Below are 19,871 nucleotides of genomic sequence, written 5' to 3' on the forward strand. Positions count from 1 at the left end.
TTCATTTTGTGGAAGACACTTTATTATGCAATATAGTCTAATAAGCCATTGCCAGTGGCAACCACTGGAGTAGGAAATTATTTTACTTCTCACCAAGCATGGCAAAAAGTACATATTTAAACATTATTCTAACACTTAAAGTCAAATTAACTTAGAATAGAAACTGATATGATTTTCCCACAAGTCAGCCAGAAAACTATTTAAGAACAATGCCAAAATTTATTCTGAAGGTCAGTTATCGATTCAAGTTATTTTTTCAAATAAAATTTGCTATTCTTTGGCAGTCTCACCAAAGATTAAACTTTGTGGTCATCAGGTTCTACTTAACTGCTATAAAAGTTGGTTGGAGGTTTTGGCTAAAACCAATATGACTCTGCTAAGTAAGTCTCAGCACAAAGACACAAGGGGAGTGTTACTTTGTCCCAAAGGGTGCTAACTACCCACTGATGTCTGTGTGATAACAAAAAAGTTCTGAGAGACATAGTGTCTCAACTCATTTTATTAATAAGGCCAATATGTTTATTAATAAAAGGTGGTCATTTGGTAACTCTTTTAGACAAAAGATAACCATGGCAGTTGGTTCACAGTTTATCTATGCTTCAAAGAGTAGGTGATATGACCAGGGTATATCAACCCTGATTAGTTAACAATTAATGAGAGAATGGATATTACAATGAGAAGCTGGGCTATATTACAATGAAGGTCTTGGGGTGTGTGACTTGGGTCACCCAAATCTTGGTCAAAGAGACATCAATTTTTGAAATTTGAATCAATCTGAAAGACAAGAGAGAGAATCAACCCTTCCCAGACCTGCCTGAGCAAACACAATGAGAATGAATAAATATATCCATTAAACCAAACTTAAAATTTCTTTTGCTGTCTGATTAGATCTTGCCCTGGGTAAATCTCTAAGATAGATTTCCCATGCTGGTTGGTTTCTGCATGAGGAAGTAGACAAGGAGAAAAACTTTGATCCTAATACAATAGTTATCTATTAAATATAAAAGAGAAATAATTAATTTCTCACATCTGGTATGTCAATGTAATGCCTAACAGTATGAGATGTAGACCTGGAAGAGCTCTTAGAGGTCATCTAATCCAAGTCTCGTATGAACATTGTAGTAGAGTTTGGGAGCAAGTGTAGACCCTAGTAATTTGCTCTAATTAGTATATTCACAGAAATGTTGCTTAGGGAACTAAATTCATGATGGTATATAGGGAAAATACCCTTGAATGATGAAGACAATGGAATTTGCATGGGTATTCTATAACTGATTCTGGTTTTCCTGCTATATGAATGGGAGGAGCCTTTTTTTCTGTTGCCTGTGTAGCTAGAACTGTTGAAATCTTCAAAAATGCCCTAGCTTCAGTCACCTATTGGATGCTCTTTCTTTCATTGTCTTCAGCTACACTATGATGATGTGACATCTCATAGAAAGACTGTTTAGTAAGGGGAAGATGGCCCCTGAGAAACAGGGCCTCCTTGATATTCGATCATTTTCCCCATTCTAGTGTGAAGGCCAAAATTTGATATACGGAGCGTATTAGGGTGACACCTTAATATTGGGGTCCCGGAAATATGAGAGACTCTTTTAGGTTTAATTTCCCCTTTGAACTTTCCTTTTTATATATTCCTCCCAGGCCAATAAGAAGAGGAGCCTCTGAGCTTTAGTTCATAAAGGATCAGGTTTTATTGCTTAGGAATTAGTTAGACCACAAAGGTGAAACCAATTAAGGAAATAAGGAAGTAGAAATACAGATAGATAGTCTTTTTTTTTTTTTTTTAGTGAGGCAATTGGGGTTAAGTGACTTGCCCAGGGTCACACAGCTAGTAAGTGTTAAGTGTCTGAGGCCGGATTTGAACTCAGGTCCGCCTGAATCCAGGGCCGGTGCTCTATCCACTGCGCCACCTAGCTGCCCCCAGATAGATAGTCTTAACTCTAAGCTTAGCCTATTTCCATCATTAACTCACCAACCCTGAACTGCCAGCCAGACTGAGAACCAGCATGCCCAAGACAGACCACGCAACAAGCCACCACCAAGCCAAGCGCCACCAGAGACTCTTCACCAGGCCGAAAGACAGAGAATTCCTAGAACACGCTCCTCCTACCAGAAGTTCCCTCCTTTCCAGTTGTGTTCCACCTTCTCAGTAGCATACGTAATCTCAGGGTGGGTCAGGTGTGGCCCTTCCCAAATGATTCAGCTAAAACTTTCAATATTAATCTTTACCACAAATAGTTTTTACCACACTAGGTGAAGAGAATGCAGGAGTTTCTAATCTGAATGAGGGACACATTACAGGAATCTTAGAGTTGGATTCTAACTAGCCCAGCATTGATGCCCTAGAAAAATGGAAAAATCATCTAGAAGCAATGCCTCCATTGGACCTAAACTTGATTAGATCCATGCTATACAGAAATTGAGCTAAATTTCAAACCTAATCCATGACCCATTCCAATCATTACACCCCACTGATTGGTATAGCGCTGGGCGGATTATATTCCTAAAATGTTGAAAGGAAGTGTTTGCGTATTCATTCTTGCTATCTTTGAAGTAAGTATCCCTTCCTAAAAAACAATTGATATTAAGTGGTTAAATGTAACTGGAACACTAGTCACTAGCTCTATGAAATAGAAGGAACACAGCCAGGGGAGATTTGAGCCAGTAGAAGAATAAAGTAAAAACAAACAAAAAACCCCATAAGAATAACCAGCATCATACCCTAGAACCATGACAGATAGATATATCAAAACTGGCCAAGAAAGAGAGAAGCAGAACATATACATTGAAAAAAGATGGAATATTATTTTTCCATAAGAAATGAAAAACATTAAGAACTGAAGGAAAAAATAAAAAAAAAACATAAAAAAAGAACTGAAGGAAACTTAAGACATGAGTGAACTGCTAAAGAGAGAAATAAGCAGGACCAAACAAACTATTCCTATGATGACTGCAATAATGTACAGGAAAAGAACACAGACTTCTAAGCTCTAATTAATGCACTGTCCAGTCATAACTGGACTAATGATGAATCAATACTTCGTCCTTTTGCCAACAGGTGGTTCACCAAAAAATAAATGAGAAATAAGGCATACTTTTTGAGATATAGCCAATAAATAAATAAATAGTTATCTGTTTTATTTGAGTGTACTCATGTGTAACAAGGGCAGATTCTACTGGGGAGTCTTCAGAAGGAACAGTGATATAAAAATGAAAGGGCATCAATAAAACATTTTAGTTTTGTCTTCGAAACTCAAAGGCTTAGTAGAGAATATAATCATGTGTGTGTGTATGGTAGAACTCAACATGATATCACACTATTCTGTTAGTACAACCCACCAAAAGCACAGAAGACCAAACATGCTGATTATGAATTGGTGAATAAACACATGGAAGGAGTTTGTAAAATGTATGAAGAACATATAAAGAAAATGAATACCAACAATCCCTCCATCACATATAACATCAACCAGATTTCATTAATGATCTGGCAGATCTTAATCACCAATCAAACACTCAGACATACCAACCCTACAAAAAAGATTAGATCAAAGATAATATCTAAGTGCTTAACCATCAGCAGACCCAAGAAGCCAAAAAGTAATTCAAGTGGCAGCCTTAGAGTGACAGAGAAAGAGGTTGGAAGAGATATGTACAGTATGCTATAGTGGGAGCTTTGTATCATAGAAGTCCTGTTTCCATTTTGTTACAATCTAGCCAAGGTCGAATGTATTAAAAGATCTTTGTCATGTTCAATCCAAAGCCACTATCCCTCCCTACTTTCTTTTTCTTTTTTCCCTAAAAAATAGCAGAAATTTTTCTCTTTGGTCAGTTAACACTTGGTTACAGTTCTTCTAGCTCTTCATAACTGCTTCACAATGCACATTGTACTTATACTTCTGTGAGTTGGGGAAGAGGTAAATTTAATTTTGTCCTCAAAATTCAAAGGCTTAGTAGAGAATACAATGAATGCTCTTAAAATAAAAGTTAAAAAATGAACTGATTCTACCTGCAGGAAGGAAGGAAAGAAGAAAGGACCATACATATGTCTTTTATTCTCCAGTATGAATATCTCTACTTCCTTCAACTGGTCCTCAGTTGACCTGTTCTTCAGTATCCCCTCCTGACCACATTACTCTGAAATTATAATAAGACTACTCACATTTGCATATCACTTTAAGTTCTTTCTGCATAATAATTTCATAGGAAGGCAGGATACCATCAACTCCAGTTTGCATGTAATGAAACTGAAGCTCAAAATGGGGAATGTAACACAGTCAGTAAGCCCAAGATTTAAACCCACTGCTCCTCTGGGGAAAATGATAATAAGTGACTAAGAGATAAAGGGATTTTGGTGCTATAGTGAGAGTCCTGTGGAGGTTAGATCATATGATCTGTAGTGGAAACAAACAACACCATTTCAAGAATTCCTTCAGCAGTACTCAGGGGATATGGAAGCAGAGAGTACTTAATAGTGATTCAGGGTTGAGCATTATCCAGAGAGAAACTCATTTCTCAAGGATTAGCATTTGCCCAAGAAGAGAGTTGTCCAGGACAAAGGTTGGCTTTTACAAAAAAAAAAAAAAAAGAGCAACAGAGTTCAGAGATTTCAATTTTAGTCCTAACTCTACCACTAACTTGCCTGTTACCTCTTGCAAGTCATTTCAGTCTTCAGAGTAGGTTCCAGGTTCTTGATAATAATAAGAACAATATTTATTGTTTTAAAGTTTACAAAGCATACTACATATACTATCTTATTTGATCCTTACAAAAACTCTGTGAGGTAAATGTTGAAGATATTATCCCCCTTTTTATGTATGAAGAAACTTGGGCTCATAAAAGTAAATGGCTTTGTCATGGCACCCAGGAAGTAAGTATTGTTAAATAAAAGTATTCAAACCCAAGATTCTCCTGTCCCTAGAGCTAGAGTTTATTCCAGTACCTCCCCCCCACAATGTCTAATTCTTCTGCAAAACAAGCCTTTAGGTCAAATGATCTCTAAGGCAATAGGGTCAGATTCCAATAAAAACAGAGCCAGCACTAGCCCTGGACTCAGGAGGACCTGAGTTCAAATCCGGCCTCAGACACTTGACACTTACTAGCTATGTGACCCTGGGCAAGTCATTTAACCCTCATTGCCCCACAAAAAACAAAACAAAACAAAACAACAAAAGCAAAAACAAAACAAAACAAAGCAAAAGCAAAAAAACAAAACAAAACAAAAAAAACCCAGAGCCAGTATATAGTACATAAAGATCCCTCTGGGCTACATATTCACTTAGATCTCATACTAATATTATCCATGTATTATTTATATTTTCATTAATTTTATTAAATGTTCCTTAATTACATTTTAATCCAGTTTCTGCTACACTTGGAAGTGTTCCAATGCCTTGGGGCTATGTGTTTGGCATCTCTGTCCTATTTCATCTATTTTGTTAAATAGTTCCCAATTATATTTTAATCTGGCACTTGTGGCACTCAGGATTGTTGTACAGGCAGTCAGCCAAAGGAGTGTTTGACAACTCTGCTCAAAGTTTTCTTGTAGTTCTAATCGTCTACCTTTTAGTTAGAAGCAAGGAGCTCACTGGGAGCTCTCCTTGGTCCTACCAAGACATTGGGCCATGCTGGTTTGTCTGTTGATTTATCAAGATTCCTATTTACATCTTGACAGCAGAAGTGACCTGACTTTTACTCCTTCACACCTATTCTAAGCCACCATCTTACCCAGTGAATTCCCTGCTAGGACTGGAATAAGGAATTTGTTCATAGAAGATAAGCTTTGAAAATTGTTCTCTGTTTTGCTGCTCACTAGGAACACCAAACCTTCACTGTAGTAATCTGACTTTACTTATTACAAAACATACACCTACAGGTTTTGGAAAATAGAATTCTTTTTCGCTAAAATGTGAACATTTGTTTTTTAAAAGTAATTAAAAAACATCCCTCAAACCATGCAAATTTGCAAAGATGATAGAGATTGGATGTAGTGAACAATGGAGGGGTGAAGGAAAGATAGGCACACTAATACAGCATTGATAGAGCTTTAAATCCCTCCAATGGTACTAGAAAATAATTTAGAATTATGTTCATAAGGGGACTAAAATTCCTCTTGCACCTATACAGAGATATCACTGCAAAGAATATCCTTAAGAGATCAAAGACAGAAAAATGGTATAACGTACAATGTTAATGCTATAACAAAATAGCAAAGACTTTATAGTAATAAAGGATTTCAAACAAAGTTAGAGGACCACTGATTGGAGAATAGCTAAATTAATTGTGATATGTATATGTAATAGAGAATTACTACACACTAAGAAAAGTGAATATTAAGAATTCCAAGAAAGAAGGAAAGATAAAGAAATAAATGCAAATGAAATATGAAGAATCAGAAAAGCATGATACATAGTAATATGGCAAGGTAAATGGAAAAAGAGAGAGACCTTAGCACTATAACTAACTTGTATATATGTATAATATATGTATAATCTTATATGTAGTATACAGAATAAGAGAGAATATATAAAATGTAAATATATTTTATCTATAAGTAAATATGAATTTACTTATAAATATAAAAAATAGAGACAGTCTTAATGTTGCATAACTATATATGTTATCCTGTATTGTATGTATATACACATATATATAATGCATGTAATATACATATGTAGTTATACATGATAGTATTAATATATCCACTAAATTTATAGTTATACATATTATATACATGTAGTTAAATGTATTAAGGGAATATCTTTTTCTATTTTATATATTTATTTATAAATATGCATTTATAAAGATATTTTTCTCTCTCCCCTCCTCTCTCTCTCCTTAGAGGCAACCAAGTGGTACAGTGGTTAGAGCATGGGCCTGGAGGCAGGAAGACCTGAGTTCAAATCCGATATCATACACTTCCTAGCTAGGATCCAGGATATTTAACCTCTGCTTGTCTCAGTTTCCTCAACTGCAAAATGAGGATCATAATAGTAGCTACTTCACTTGGTAGTTATAAAGATAAAACAAGATAATATTTGTAAAGCACTTAGCACAGTGCCTCAAACATAATATAATTTAGTTGATTTTTTCCCTCTTTCATATGTCTTACTCCTTTTTTTCTTTTTGTAAACATTTAAAATTCTCTTCATTTAATCTTCATTAAACTAAGAAATGTTTCTCTTGAATGTCAGGTTGTTCAGTATTTTGAAGATCATTATTCACATATTAAGTCAAATTAATGGGAGCTGGTGAAGCCCAGTTTTACTTGGATGGTCCCAGCCTCCCTTTTCCTGCCTCTTGCTGGAATGATGCTGTTGGAATCAGTTTCCTACTTCCCTGTTCTCTATTCTTTGCTGTGTGTTCCAACCTCATTAGTAAATGATCAAACAATTTAGAAAATACCTTCATTTATTGGTCCTATAGATAACAGGGCAGTATCCTATTGGTATTATAACAGCTCTTTGCCTAAAATGATATATAAGATCAAGTTCTAAGGGAGTCATCTGAAATATGAATACTGTCCCACCCCTCACCCCACTGCCCACTGCCACTGTGGATATGGAGGTCACATACTAAGGCTGTTCCTCCTAGCATCTGTTTTCTTCCTCCCCTTGTGAGGAGTAATGAAGTTTGCTAAGACTCTATCTGGATATTTGGGAGTTGCAGCATTTAGACAATTCAAGATTTTGATAAGCTTAGCAGATTTATTTGATGTGACACAAGGGCAGTTAAATATAATCTATTTTTTTCACTGCTAACATAACTGCCAGACCAGATCTACTTTAGATTAATCTGTGCAGAGCAATCTAATCAGCTTGTTAAAAATTTTTTGATTTAGCAAAATTGACAGATGAAATGTGCTTGTTCCAATTATAATCTATCACCTTTATACACATCTATTTTAAACTCTAGGTTGGTGTTTCTTTGGGAGATGGACGTTTTGAAATCTTTTGGAAAATGTAATCATGCTAATATACTTCACAGCATCGCTGACATCTGTTTAAACATACAAAAGAACAGAATAACTTTACAGGTATTTTTAGAAACCGTGATCTTGTACTCCTCTCCCCACTGAAAAAAGTCTATTTGTTAAATGGTTATGAGCTTTTGGCTTCAAATTTGTAACATAGATTTTTTTTAACTTTTTTTACTTTACAGAAAGTAAACAATTTACTAGTCTACTTGCCCTCACACATACTCGCAATACAGACTCTCCACTGGACTTAATAGGATTTCACAGCCAACACACATTTCACTGTCTTTGTCACAAAGTGATTAAAATAAGAAAGGGAATTAAATCTATTTTATCAATTGAGAGAAAAAAACAAAGAAGGTACCCCCAAATCATACCAATTGATGGTAAATTCAATATGATATGAGAAATTAAATGTCCAGAACAAATTCAATGATGGTAGTAGCAGGGTAAACAATGTCAGGCAGGAAGGTAGCCTAGTTATTAGAGCTTGGATCCTGGAGTCAGGAAGAACTGAGTTCAAATCTCACCTCAGATACTTACTTGCTATGTGATGCTAAGCGAGTCACTTAACCTTTTTGCCTCAGTTTTTTCATCTATAAAATGAGCTGGAGAAGGAAATGACAAATTACTCTAGTATCTTTGTCAAGACAATCACAAATGGTGTCACAAAGAGTCAGACACAACTAAAATGGCTGAACAAGGGTGACCATTATCTTGCCCTGGTTAAATGCTATCACCATAAGAAGAGGGTATACAGTCCCCAAGAGAGCTTAACTCATGCCTTCACAATGTGGTTAATAACCCCCTTGTGAGATGAAATTAAGGGAAATCATGAAGTACAGAGCATGATCCCTGAGAGAAGGGCATTACTACCCCAGGATATGTTTGAGGAGTAACATGGTACCTGGCAAGGGATCAGGGCTATCAGACTGCAGTGTAGGAGGACATAGCATGGAGACAGCAGGGAAGAAAACAATCACATAGGGAGAGCACATTCCTCTAGGACATCAGTTACCTGGGCCAAAGCCCCATTTGCCCTAGGCTAGCTCTACTTCTACATTTTTCTGTATCCATGCACATACATCCACATACTAATTCATAAAAATACCTAGTAGGAAGATTTCTTTGGAATTTATCTTGCCCATTTCCCAGCTTCTTTGCAGTTATTAACTTAAGTCATTAAAAAATAGAGAAATATTCTGTTCCTTTACTTAAATGCCTAACAAGGCATATAATCTCCCCCTGCCAGTCAATTCCAATGTGTAACATTATTATAAAATTATACAATGGAGGCAAAGGCAAGATGGTGGAGAAAAGGCAGCAACTTGCCTGAGCTCTCCCCAAACCCCTTTAAATAATGCCATAAAACAATGGCTGGAGAAACAGAACCAATAAAATGATGTGGTAAAATAATTTTCCCACCAAAAACAATTAAGATGGTTAGCAGGAAAGGTCTGTTGGACCAGGGCGAGAGTGGAGCACAGTCCAGTACAGGTGGCACCAGCACAGGACTCAGAAAAACAGGAGTCACTGAATCTGTAGCAGCAGTGGCTGTTTCCAAAGCACTCAACCCATCGATGGTAAGGGGTGGTGAGCAACTGATCAGAAGAAGATTACACAAGTCTCTTTGCTGGCACTGGAGGCAGGATTTTGTGGCTTTGCCCATACTCAGATCGGGATTGCATTTCTGGGTGGCAGTCTCACAACAAGGAGGAGCACTAGCACACCAGAGCTTGTGCATCATCACAGTTACAAGGCAACAAAGAGTGCTTGTGGTCATTCACAGATAAGACCACAGACCAGGAGAGTAGTAAACACATCTCTCCTTAGATCATACCACACTGGAAGAACTGAAAACTTACAGGTCCATAGAAGTATCTTTGAAAAAAGCTACACAAAAAACCCTGAAGCTTGGTACAGTACATCCTCCACTCTAGAAGTTGAGCCCTACTTTAGCAAAGAGATAAAAGCCAAGAAATAGTCTGAGGAAAAAAAACTCCTTAAAAAGGAAAATTGGCCAAATGGAAAAGGAGGTACAAAAGATGATTGAAGAAAATAATTCCTTAAAAATTAGAATTGAGGAAATGGAAGCTAATGACTTTATAAAAAATCAAGAAATAACCAAATAAAACCAAGAGAATGAGAAAAATAGAAGAGAATATGAAAGAGCTTATTGGGAAAAATTGACCTGAAAAATAAATCCAGGAGAGATCATTTTAAAATTATTGGATTACCTAAAGCCATGATCAAAAAAGAGCCTAGACATCATTTTTCAAGAAATTATGAAGGAAATTGCCCTGATATTCCAGAGCTACCAGATAAAATAGAAACTGAAAGAATCTACCACTAACCTCCTGGAAGGGATCTCAAAATGAAAACTTCCAGGAATATTAGAGCCAAGTTTCAGAGCTCCCAGATCAAGGATAAAATATTGCAAGAAACCCAAAAGAAACAATCCAAGTATCTTCTCAGGATAACACAAGGGGCTTGAAATATTATATTCCAGAGGGCAGAAAAGGCTAGGATTACAAACAAGAAAAAACTACTCAGCAAAACAGTATAATCTTTCAGGGGGGAAAATGGATATTTCTTACAAACGAGGTGAATTTTATTGTCTTTGCTTTTGATAATCATATATAACTTTATTGACCATTTTGACATGAGTTCAGAGGAATAGAAAGACATTTTTTAGTCATTTCCAGTTACTGGTCACTTATCAGTCCTGGGACATATACTGAGTGATGCAGGAGTTCCTTCTTCATTATGAAGGAAAAGAGCAAAGTAAGGGCAGAGTCCCTTGAAAAATGATTTCTGGAGGACTGTAGATTGGGGTTTCTTCTATAACATTGTAAAATGCTATATGTCCATTTTCATGATCAAGAAAAATGCCCTTCTTATCTATTGGCTCACTCACACACAAAAAGATATTTTGAAATTTCCAGGTGAATAAATCATTTACAGATTTGTAGCCTTCTAGGGCAGTTACATCCTCAGGTAATATGGAGATGTTCCTATTTTGGCTGGCTGAAACTTCATAGCCACCCACTTCCCACTCTGTATTACCTCCCAACTCTACTTCCCAATAGTGTTTGCCTGAAGTAAAGGTCTGGCTCCCCAGTACAATGAAAGCATCCTCAAATCTTTCTTCATTGTCAAGCAGAATCTGTGTGATACCTGCACACTTGATATGCCTCAAAGCTTCAGAAAAGATGAGATGAGGATGGGCTGTTTCAGTATCCAGAGGCATATCCCTCTGGTAGTTCATGAGGATTTCTCTCAGGCAAGTGATGGGGCAGGTACTCTAGGTAGAGGAATCAAACTTCAGTTCTTGAAGTAGCTGCTCCTCATTCCTTTCCAACAGGATTTTCAATACCGGGAGCATTTCTGATGGTGCCTTGTCCAAATTCTCCTCCACATTCAATAGCATTCTTTGGAGATTTAAGATTTCTTGTGATAGTTTCACCTTATATGATTCATGTATTGCCATGTTATTTCTGAATTCCTATCCCAGTCTTAGCAGGTGTTGATTTTTTTCATTTCATAAGAACTGGTAAATTTTCTCATATTCAGATATAACTATTTAAAAGCTTTTACATCCTCCTTACAGTAGGTTCAAGGATTCTCGATGAAAAGACCAGAGTTGAATAGAAAATTGGACTCAAATACAAGACTCCAGAGAAACATAAAAAGGTAAACAGAAAAGAGAAATCATAAGGGACTTAATAACATTAAACTATTTATATTCCTACATTAGAAAATGATACTTGTAACTCCTAAGAACTTTCTCATTATTAGGGCAGTTAGAATATTAGATAGAGATAGAGATAGAAATATGGATATATATTACATATATAGAATATATGTGGATATATTATATATAGAATGTATGGATATATTATATATAGAATATATGGATATATTACATATATAGAATATATGGATATATATGACATATATAGAATGTATATGTAATATATACACATACATAAATACATGTATACATACATACATAAATACATATATACAAAGAGAGAGAATACACACAAGTATGAAGAGATATTTTAAAATATAAAAAAGGGAAAGGTAGAATGGGGCAAATTATCTCACATAAAAGAGGCAAGGAAAAGCTTTTACAGTAAAGGGAAAGATGGGGAAGCTCAGAGGGAGTAAATGAACCTTACTATCATCAGATGTGGCTCAAAAAAGGAATAATATACACACTCAATTGTGTATAAAAAACTATGTTACCCTACAGGAAAGTAGGACAGGAAGGAGATCTAAGAGAAAGAGGGGATGACAGAAAGGAGGCCAGATTGGGGGAGATGGTGGTCAAAAGCAAACCACTTTTGAGTAGGGACAGGGTGAAAGGAGAAAGAGAATAGAATAAAGAGAGTGGGGAATAGGAGCTAAAGAAATACAGCTAGTAATAGGAACTAAAAATATGAAGCAAGTTTCTCTGAAAAAGGTCTCATTTATCAAACAGAAAATTGAGTCAAATTTATAGAAATAAGAGCCATTCCCCAACTGATTAATGATCCAAAGATATGAAATTTTCATACAAAGTAATCAAAGCTATCTATAGTCATATAAAAAAATGCTCTAAATCACTATTGATGGGAGAAATGCAAACTAAACAATTTTGAGGTACAACCTCATATCTATTAGATTGGCTAATAGGACAGAAAAGGAAAACAAGTAATATTGGAGGGGATGTGGGGGGAAATGAGACATTACCATATTATTGGAGGAGTTGTAGATTGATTCAACCATTCTGTTGGGCAATTTGGAACTATGCCCAAATGGCTATAATACCATGCACACTCTTTGACCTAGGAATACCACTACTAAGTCTGTATCCAAAAAGATATTTAAAAAGGAAAAGAACCTATATGTACAAAAATATTTATATCAACTCTTTTATGATGGCAAAGAATTGGAAATTGAAGGGATTCCCATCAACTGGGAAACGGCTGAACATATTGTGCTATGTAATTGTTATGTAATACTATTGTGCTATAAGAAATGATGAGCAACATGCTCCCAGAAAAACCTGGTAAGGCTTACATGAGCTGATGCAAAGTGAAATATGCTGTGTACAAAGTAACATCAATATTGTAAGATGGTCAGCTGTGAATAACTTAGCTATTCTCAGATAATACTGAAGGACTTATGATGAAAAATGCTATCCATTCCCAGAACTGATGGTGTCTGAACACAGATGGAAGCATACATTTTTAAAACTTTATTTTCTTGAGGGCTTTTTTGGTTTTCTTTGAAAACATGATTAATATGTAAATATGTTTTACATGACTACCCATGTGTAATCTATATCAAATTGCTTGCCTTCTCAATGAGGGGGGTGAAGAGAGGGGAAGGAAGAGAATTTGGAAATCAAAGTTTTAAAAATGAATGTTAAAAATGTTTTGCATGTAATTAGGGAAAAATAAAATGCTAAAAATGGGAAAAATGAAAAAATAAAGTTATACAACATCTTTATAAGATTCCTCCCTTTAAACTTATAAGTAACATATGACTTAATTCTATATAGACCACTGCTACAATGCTATGACATGATTAGAAATAAATTCCAGATTTGATGACTCTGCTTTACTGTGACTTATGAAGACTATCTTGGACATAGACATAGATGTAGACATAGAATCAATCCCAAAATTTTAGAGCCTGAAGGAACTTAGAAACAAATTATTTGATCTCTTTATTTGACAGATGATACCTTTAAAAAACTCACATTTCTATAGCTTTTTCACAGGCTCATAAATCTAGAGCTGTAAGGGACCTTAGATGTCATTAGGCTTAACCCTATCATTTTACAAATGGAGAAACTGAGATCCACAGAGATTAAGTGACTTGCCAAAGTTTTCATCCTCAGTATTAGAGACAGGATTTATACCCAAGTCTTTTGACTTCAAAGCCAAATTTTTTTCACTGTACCACATTGCCTTTCCATTTTTACAAAAAACCCTTTCCCACAAGAACCCTATGAGACAGGGGATCTAAGTATTATTTTTATTTTACAGATAAGGAAACTAAGGGAGAGATGAGATTAATGTCTTACTCATAGTTCCAAAGCTATTAAGTTGCAGACCCTCATACTCCTGATTCCTGGACCACTACTCTTTCTACTAGCACATGAACTAGCTTTTACAGACATAAGCATTTTTTGGCTGAAGGTGTTGAACAAATTCTTATTCAGAAAAATAAAATTAAGTAGGAGCCATGCACTGGGAGGTTAAATGAAAATGATGTGATGACTTAACTATCTGAATCTGAGTTGGCTCCACTTAAGAGCTATTAATTATTTCTGGGATTCCACTTGAAAGCCCCAAAATGTCATTATTGTTACAATATTAAGATAACTAATAAATGATTAAACATATTGCAACTGCCAAGATCCATTAAATGATTAATGAGATGAAGCTAGAATGCAAAAGCTGGCTGCTGCTTCCTTTCCCCTCAGGATGTCCAGGCTCAATAGAAAGATTGGTTTAAACTTTCCATAGCCTCATGTCTTAATTATATCCAGGATGAGAGATTTCAAAATTCCCTTTAAATTGGTCTTAATTTTAATCTTGTTCTTTTTTTTTTAGTGAGGCAATTAGGGTTAAGTGACTTGCCCAGGGTCACACAGCTAGTAAGTGTTAAGTGTCTGAGGCTGGATTTGAACTCAGATACTCCTGACTCCAGGGCCAGTGCTCTATCCACTGCACCACCTAGCTGCCCCTTAATTTTAATCTTTAGAATGAAATATAAAGTACAGGTCCTACACCTCAACCAATTTATTTTCATATGTTTACAGGTATTTTCTGTGATGCTATATTTTAACTTAAGCTACAAATTTGGAATTATGATAAAAAGTGACTAGAGGGGGCAGCTAGGTGGCAAAGTGGATAAAGCGCCAGTCCTCGATTGAGGAGGACCTGAGTTTAAATCTGTCTTCACATATTTGACACTTACTAACTGTATGACCCTGGACAAGTCACTTAACCCTCATTGCCCCACCAAAAAAAAGTGACTAGAATTTCTATACTCTTTGGCCCAGAGATCCTACAACTAGGTGTATTCCCCTAAGAAAGTTAAAAACATATGTAAATCTTCCATATATATTCAAGTATTCAGAGCAATATTTTTGTGGTGAAAAATAGTGAAAAAAAATAGGTGCTCATTATTTGAGGCATAGAATCTATGCAAAAAGAATAATAGAGTTCATTGCATATTGCATAATTACTGGGCATAGGGCAATACTAGAACATGTGCTAGATACTGTGGGGGATAATAATTTCACATTGTATTACTGAGAGAAAAGGAACTCTGGCTATTAGGACTAAGCAACTGGTTGGCAATTAGATATCTAGATTCTCACTGCTTCTCTGATTTAATTCAAACAACACTTTTATGTGCCTGCTATGTGCAGAATACCTTGGTCCTTGCCCTTGTGGAGCTAATAATTATATGCAGATGTAACATATACATAGAAGCTACAAAATAATATGTGATAAATGTCTTAGAGTCATAAAACAAAGTGCTTTGGAATGCCCTAGGGAGAAATAATTATTATTACCTGAAAGAACAAAAAAAAACAATTAATATGGAATATGGCAAATTAATTGGCCTTTGAAGAATGGGTAGAAACAATTACAGAGGACCAAAATTGAAGAAGATGACTCACCTCCTTTCAAAGGGTTGACAGACCAACAATGCAGAGAAAGACATACATTTTTGACATAACCAATATGGGGGGGGGGTTGTTTGACAATACATATTTATTTTGAAAGTTTTCTTTTTCTTTTCTAATTGTTCAGTGGAAGAGGGAGCTAAGAGGAAAGAAAATAAATGTTGATTAAAAACTAAACTAAATCCAGCAGCAAGAGATAGAAAGAGAAATTCCATTTAAATTAATGGTAGATAATATAAAATACTTGGGAGTTTACTTGCCAAGACAAACCCAGGAACTATATGAACACAATTACCAAACACTTTTCACACAAATCAAATCAGATCTAAATAATTGGAAAGATATCAATTGCTCATGGATAGGCAGAGCTAATATAGTAAAAATGACAATTCTACCTAAATTAATTTACTTATTCAGCACCATACCAATCAGACTACCTAAAATTATTTTATAGAACTAGCAAAAATAATAACAAAATTCATCTGGAAAAACAAAAAGTCAAGAATATCAAGGGAAATAATGGAAAAAATGCACAGGAATGTGGGTTAGCTGTACCAAACCTGGAGCTCTACTATAAAGCGGCAGTCATCAAAACTATCTGGTACTGGCTAAGAAATAGAGTGGAGGATCAATGGAATAGGCTAGGCACAGGAGACACAGTAGTAAATAACATTAGTAATGTAGTGCTTGATAAACCCAAAGACTCTAGCTTCTGGGATAGGAACTCAGTATTTGACAAAAACTGCTGGGAAAACTAGAAGATAGTATGGCAGAAATTAGGCATAGGCCAACATCTTACACCTTATACTAAAATAAGGTCAAAATGGGTACATGATTTAGACATAAGAGGTGGTAAATTAGGAAAGGAAGGAATAGTCTACTTTTCAAATCACTGGAAAGAACAATTTATTACCAAACAAGAGATAGAGAATATTATAAAATGCAAAATGGATGATTTTGATTACATTAAATTAAAAAGGTTTTGTACAAACAGAAGCAATACATCCAAAATTAGAAGGGATGCAGAAAGCTGGGAAACAATTTTTATGGCCAATACTTCTGATAAAGGTCTCACTTCTAAAATATATAGGGAACTAAATCAAATTTATATGAATCCAAGTCATTCCCCAACTGAGAAATGGTCAAAGGATATGAACAGGCAGTTTTCTGATGAAGAAATCAAAGCTAGCTATTCCCATATGAAAAAATGCTCTAAATCACTATTGATTAGAGAGATGGAAATTAAAACAATTCTGAGGTACCACCTGACACCTATCCGATTGGCTAATATGACAAAAAAGGAAAATAATAAATGTTGGAGAAGCTGTGGGGAAATTGGAACACATTGTTGGTGGAGCTGTGAACTGATCCAACCATTCTGGAGAGCAATCTGGAATTATGCCCAAAGGGCTATAAAGCTGTGCATACCCTTTGACCCAGCAATACCACTTCCGGGTCTTTTTCCAAAAGAGATCATTTAAAAAAGGGGAAAGGACCCACATGTACAAAAATATTTATAGCTGCTCTTTTTGTGGTGGCAAGGAATTGGGAATTGAGGGGTTCCCCATCAATTGGGGAATGGCTGAACAAGTTGTGGTATATGAATGTAATGGAATTCTATTGTGCTGTAAGAAACAATGAGCAGGAGGAGTTCAGAGGAACCTGGAAGGACTTGCATGAACTGATGAGTGAGATGAGCAGAACCAGAAGAACATTGTACACAGTATCATCAATATTGTGTGTTGATCTACTGGGATGGACTAGATTCTTCTCACCAATGCAATGGTACAGAAGAGTTCCAGGGGCCTCATGATGGAAGGGGATCTCCAAATCCAGGGAAAAAAAGAACTGTGGAGTATAGATGCTGATTGAACCATACTATTTCTTTTGTTTTTGGTGCTGTTGATTTTCTATTTTGAGGTTTTTTCTCATTGCTCTGATTCTTCTCTTATAACATGACTAATGCAGAAATATGTTTAATGTTATTATATATATATATATATGTGTGTGTGTGTGTGTGTGTGTGTGTGTGTATAAAACCTATATCAGATTACCTGCTGTCTAGGGGAGGGGGGAGGGAGGGAGAAAAATCTGAAATTGGAAAGCTTGTATAAAGAAATGTTGAGAACTATCTTTACATGTAACTTGAAAAAAATAAAATACTTTTATCAGAAAAAAACTAAATTAAAATAACAAAAATAGGTAGATATCTATTCTTTTACCTATTTTTTTCTCTTTTAAGTAAGGCAATTGGGGTTAAGTGACTTGCCCAAGGTCACACAGCTAGTAAGTGTTAAGTGTCTGAGGTCTGAATTGAATTCAGGTACTCTCGACTCCAGGGCCGGTGCTCTATCCACTGCACCACCTAGCTGCCCCGGTAGATATCTAAAAAAGAAAAGAGGGGAGAAGAGGACATTCTAGGTTAAGGGAACAATATAAGCAAAGTCAAGGAGGCAGCCATATAAAGGGCAGTTTCAAGAGAGAGGCCATGATCCAATTTAGAGCATAGAAAATATGGCAGAAAGCAACATGAGATAATAGCTAGAAAGGTAGGGTGATGCCAAGTTACAGAGGGTCTTGAATGTCAGGCAAGGCAGTTTGAACTTTTTCAAGCTATAGGGAGTTGCTGAAGATTTTGCAGTAGTATGGCAATATCTGGGTCTATGAATAAGGATCTAAGATCAGCATAAAGTATGGACTGGAGGAAGGGGAGAATAGAAATGGGAAGATCTCTTAGGAAGTAATTGCAATACTCTACATGAGTGGCAATAGTGGTATTTATTGGGAGTCATGAGCATAGAGAAAAAGAAATGGATGTGGTAGAAGTGGAGTTAAACTTGGCAGAAATGTATAATTGACTGGATATTAGAAGGGATGTAGAAAGGAGGCAAAGATAATTCCATGTATGGCACGGGACTGTGTGATATAGGATATATGACAAAGAATATTAGATTTAGAGTTTAAGGAAACTTTAAGGTTATCTAGTCCATTCCCACCCCTCTTTTACAGATGAGGAAGTTGAGGCAAAATGAGTTTAGATTATTTTCCCATTGTCGATGGTCAAAATTAATCAATAAACATTTAATAAGTGTTAACTATGTGCCAGATCCTGTCCTAAGTTCTGGAGATCTAAAGAAAGAGAAAAACAGTTGCTACTCTCAAGGAGTTCACACTCTTTGAAGGGGGAAAACAATATTCAAACAGCTATGTAAACAGAAGGTTTTATAAAAAAATAGGTCAAAGGTACCAGTCCAACCCAGGTCCTTTCACTCCAAATTCATTGACCTTGCCACTTTACCATGCTGCCTTGAGTAAATAGTGGTGGTACTGACAGATACAGTAAAGCTTAAAAAGCTATATTTAGGGAGAGATAATCTTGCCAAGATATACAGATGGAGGTGGACTACAGACAGTTGGAGATACAGGACTAGATGTCAGAACAAAGGTTAGGGTTATAGTTATAGACTTTTGCATAGTGATGATAGTTGAAACAAAGGGAATAAATAAAATTGGCAAAGAAAATGTCAAAAAGGAAGAAAAGAGGGCTAAGGAAACTTCAAGATATACTCAACTTTAGGGGAAGAGAAGATGTGACCACAAAATATCCTGAGAAGGTTATTCTTTGGGCATCAAGCATACTTATCCCCACCCGCCCTCCTGCTGTTCTGCCCTGTATCCTTCAAACCAGTCCCCTGGTGGAGCTAAGCCACTTCCTGCCCTCGGGCAATGCTGACCTTATTCATGAGGGTTCACAGGCACTATGTTTAGCCTTCTCCAGATCACCAACCAAGCTTCTCCCTGGCCATCTTCCTGTCACAACACCATATGCAAGTCCTTTTTCCTTTCTCTACATCTTTAACACTGAGGATAGTAATCAAATTTAAAATATCATTGCTTCAGGAAAGGGCACTATGCCTGTGACTCCTAGACCAAAATACCCTCCATAGTCACCATTTTCCTATCTCTATTTATTGTTTCCTGGTATTAGTAATATAAGCTCTCTGAGAGCAGCTTATTTTCCATTTGTATTTGTATCATCAGTATTTATACATGGCACAGTTACTGCCACACAATAAGCACTTAATAAATGTTTTCTTTCTTTAATTAATTTCCTAGATGCCTCCCAGCTGACAACAATATCAAGAAAGAGATGCCTTTACTACCCTCTTTTTGATCCTTTAGTTTCACAGACCAATCATC

The 19,871-nt window shown here is 36.0% G+C and overlaps 1 pseudogene; it reads left to right on the forward strand.

Annotated features, from left to right (window-relative positions):
- Nucleotides 1-3,313: 3,313 nt before the first annotated feature.
- LOC122732147 lies at nt 3,314-3,604 on the forward strand (annotated as a pseudogene).
- Nucleotides 3,605-19,871: the final 16,267 nt, after the last annotated feature.

The sequence above is a fragment of the Dromiciops gliroides genome, chromosome 6 (assembly GCF_019393635.1).
Source record: "Dromiciops gliroides isolate mDroGli1 chromosome 6, mDroGli1.pri, whole genome shotgun sequence".
NCBI lineage: Eukaryota > Metazoa > Chordata > Mammalia > Microbiotheria > Microbiotheriidae > Dromiciops > Dromiciops gliroides.